Raw genomic sequence first — 4225 nt, forward strand, 5'->3', positions numbered from 1 at the left:
ATCGTGTACGGGGTGAGAACACAGCAGATCAGGGACAAGGTTGTGAAGGTGTTCGTCTGCCCCAAGAGCCACCTGCTGAGATGATGAGAGTGAAAATGATGGACACCTAAATGGGACTCCAAACTCCCCGCCCCAAATTCTCTTTCAGGCAACGTCCCCAAGTCTTCTGCTTCCCCAGTCAAATACAGAACACCCAACATCCTCACACCACTGTCCCCAGGTTTGTGCAAAATGCAAGATAAAGGCAAAAATCAGCATCTCTGATTGGCAATGGAAGGAGAGTGATCAAAGTGAGAAACTACCCCAGGTATGTCACCTTTGGGAAATCCCAAAATCCCAGAGTAGCTGGGATGGAAAGGGACCTCCAGAGATCAGCTCATCCAACCCTCCTGCTCAAGCAGGTTCATCCAGAACAGGTTACACAGGATCATGTGGGTGGATTTTGAACATCTCCAGGGAAGGAGAAGCCCAACCTCCTTGGGCAGCTGTTCCAGTGCTCGGTCACACACACAGTAAAAGAGTTTTTCCTCATATTCAGCTGAAACTTCCCATGTAAATCCCCTACGAGGAGCAGGTAGGTGGAATTCCACTGTGGTGTGACAATAAATCTCCATCTCAGCTGTGTTCTCTGGAGTCAGGCGGAAAGATGTATGAGTGTGTTCTTCTGAATGACACATGTATAATGAAATTCATCTTAGAGATTTATTCTTCATTAAAATTCATGGTATTGAAAAATCTCCAAAAGGAATAATACAGAAATAAAAGCAGGTGTTGCACTTCAGCATTCTGGGGCTGTCTTTATTCCTTAACTGTATCACTTGACCTTACTTTGAGTAAACATGTCAGTGAAAAATCATCCTCAAAAGCATCACAGAATGGCATTGAAACAAATTGTTGTTATCGAACCCTAAGAATGCTCTTGCTCCAGAGTAGCTGCTTTCCTGGAGCTTAAAAATCTCTTGGGCATCAGTTTGGAACAGCAACTGGAGGCATCAGAGCAACATCCCCCAGAGCAGAGCTGCCGCACTGGGCAGGGCTGTCGAGAGTCTCGGAGCAGCCTGGTGCAGGGAGCCGTGTGACCGAGCACGTTACTCTCTCTAAAAATAGCCCCAAAAAAATCGAATGCCATTCTGAGATGGAACACAAGAATTTTCTTTCAGTAGCTCGACGTCATTTCTTGTTGCTTGGAGGGAACACATGGGATTGCTGTTTTGGGAAGAAATTAAAAGTAAAAAGGATGACCCATGCTGCCTGATCAAAGCTGGCTGGGAGACATCAGAAGGCTGACACCAGCCTCCAAGGCCTTCAGCCACGGCTGGTTCCAGTGGCAGCCACATGTATAATTCATTGCTTTCTCTACAGCAATTTAATTGGTCATCACTTTATCGCTTGTTTAATGGCAGATACTTAATGTTCCAGTCGAAATTCATCCACGCACTCACCCAATGGGAAACCCAGAGGCTTTGCAGAGCCCACAGACCTGCCCGTTTATGAAGGCAGAGGGACAGAAGCCGTATTTATTCCCATTTTGAGTGGTATTTATTCTCATTCTGAGCAGCAAAGATGAGTTCAGTGATTTGCCTAAGGTATATCAACCCTAATTTTAGAAGCTAAATGGATTCAGGTTTTTTTAATGGTAAAAGTCTCATTATCTAGACATTCAGTTGCAATCAGAGACCTCGGCAGTTTCGCCCCCTCAGTGCAGGGATCACTGTTCATGATGTGCCTCACTTCCACCCCAAAACCAATAGGGTTAAAGATGGGAATTACTGGTGCAGTGATGTCCATGGTGGAGAACACTGTCACCAAAATGGTGCCTTGAAGAGAGATTCCTTGTTTTGCTACCTATCCCAGATTCAAAAACAAACCCAACTCTCTCAGTTCCAAACCCTGTCAAGTTTCAATTTGCTCTTGACCTTGAAAAATTCTAGCACAGTCACAAAAGCTGCCAGGGAGATGGAAACTGATGCTACAACATTTAAAACCAGCACCTTTACAGCATTTCACCATTTCCCTGTAAAACAGACCTCTGCATTTCTTTTTGCCAGGAATCACTGATTCTATAGAGTTCTGAGGTAAGAAACAAATCTAAGTTTTGCTTTGGTTTCCAGTGTTGGAGTTGCATTAGGTCAGAGATGATTTCTACACCCCCTTTCAACCCCAACCATTCTCTGATTCTATGAACTCTTCATTTGGGTTTAAGTTATACTGAAGCTCTGCTATCTGCCTCTAAAGCACAATAAATCTTTGTGGGTGTGTCAAACCTGGGCTGATGTTTTGCTGTAGGTTTGTCTTAGCGATGTGTGTCCTGTCATGAACATTGATCCCTTTGGGAAGAAGAAAGGAGTGATTTTCTGGGGTGTGTGGAGAACTGAGTGAACACCACCTTGCTGATCAATAAACCCCTTTAAATTCAGCTGGTGCTCTCACTGCCAGCACAACACGTCCCTGGCCAGGCAGCTCGGCAGGAATGATCCCTGCAGGTTCAGAGTGAGTGAATATGGGGTGGGCTGGGGGGCCTCCCTGGTGGGACCCCACAGAGGCTGACCTACGGAGCAGCGTTATGAAATGTCACCAGGGGCCGGGGTCACCAATGCTCTTGCAGCAAATTAATGCAAATCCACTTCCCCCTCAACCCTGCCAGGGCTTGGATCGAGAGGGATCAAGACTGCAGTGAAATCAAATCCTCAGCCTTAATTTGATCTATGGATGCCTCAGGGGATGCCAGTCCCAGACCCTCAGCAAGAGGCTTCGCTGTGGGAAGGCAATCCTGCTCCACAGGGGCAGCTCCTGAGCCGGCACAAGCACAAACCACACACACCCTGTTTGTACTCAGTCATTAAATCTTTTCTTTAGTAGTTTCCAAGCCCCAGCTGTGCTTCAGTTTTCTCATGTGGTGCAGCATATGAGCAACCTGCTCCCAGCTCTGGGCCAGGGCTAACCAAAGCCAGGTTTGCATCAGCCTGTGGAAATCAGAGCTTGGCCCAGCGAAGCCCTGCCCCAGCTCAGTTCATCTTCCAGGGCACATGCAGGGCAGGCAGCACAGGAACAGGTTCTCAAGGTGTTGGTCTCTTCTTCCAGGGAACAGGGATGAGAGGAAATGGCCTCAAGTTGTGTCAGAGGTTTAGGGTTGGTGTTAGGGAAGGCTTCATCACTGAATGGGCTGCTCAGCGCTGGCACAGGCTGTGGAGTCACATCCTTGGGGGGATTTCCCAGCCCTGTGGATGTGGCACTTGGGGACACGGTCAGTGGTGGTCTTGGCAGTGCTGAGGAAGAGTTGGACTTGATGGTCTCAGAGGGATATTCTGACATCAACATCTGACATGTGATTCTGTGATGCCTTAGTCTAATGGAGAGGGCTTCACTCGTGACCCCTCAGAGGCCTGTGTGAGGGAAGCAGCCACATGTCCTTCATTTCAACACCAATTTAGTTGAGCTGGCAGCAGGAGCTTGAGAGGTTTCCCCTTTATGCCTGGAACTCACCAGTTAAGGATGTGCTGGCTTTCACATTTTAGACAGGCATTTTCAGTGGTGTTTGATGGACCCCAGGGGCCAAGCCTTTCATTCCACTGGCTTCCATGCAATGGACCTTACTGGACCTCCCAGGCTGGGTGCAAGAGAGAGTGAACACACACTGAAATAGACCCTGTTGCATTCTTTTGAGGCAACACAGAATCCCAGACTGGTTTGGGTTTGAAGGGACCTCAAAGCTCATCCCATTCCCCCCCTGCCATAGCAGGGACACCTCCCACTGTCCCAGGCTGCTCCAAGCCCCAATGTCCAGCCTGGCCTTGGGCACTGCCAGGGATCCAGGGGCAGCCCCAGCTGCTCTGGGCACCCTGTGCCAGGGCCTGCCCACCCTCCCAGGTTAGAGTTTCTTTCCAATATCCCATCTAAATCTCTGCTCTCTCAGTTTGAAACTGTTGCCCCTTGTTCTGGCATTCCAGGCCTGTGTAAAAAGACACTCTCCTGCTTTTCTATGAGCCCTCTTTTCATGACAGCAATAAAAAATGATCTTATGCTAATGAACCGTTTCTTCCAGAATTAAGATTCGCTCACCTTTGTCCCTGTATCCAGTGTGAGTCACTGTGACTAAGACGTGTCTGGGTGTCTAAGAGACACCTGGAATAACAGCGTCCTTCCAGAAGAGCTGCCCGAGCCGTGGCTGGGCTCAGCCCCTCCCGCCCTGGGGAGCCTCGCAGGGTCTGACGCTGCTCCGGTTCCC

The sequence above is a fragment of the Corvus brachyrhynchos genome, unplaced genomic scaffold (genome assembly GCF_000691975.1).
Source record: "Corvus brachyrhynchos isolate BGI_N302 unplaced genomic scaffold, ASM69197v1 scaffold511, whole genome shotgun sequence".
In the NCBI taxonomy this organism is placed as follows: Eukaryota; Metazoa; Chordata; class Aves; order Passeriformes; family Corvidae; genus Corvus; species Corvus brachyrhynchos.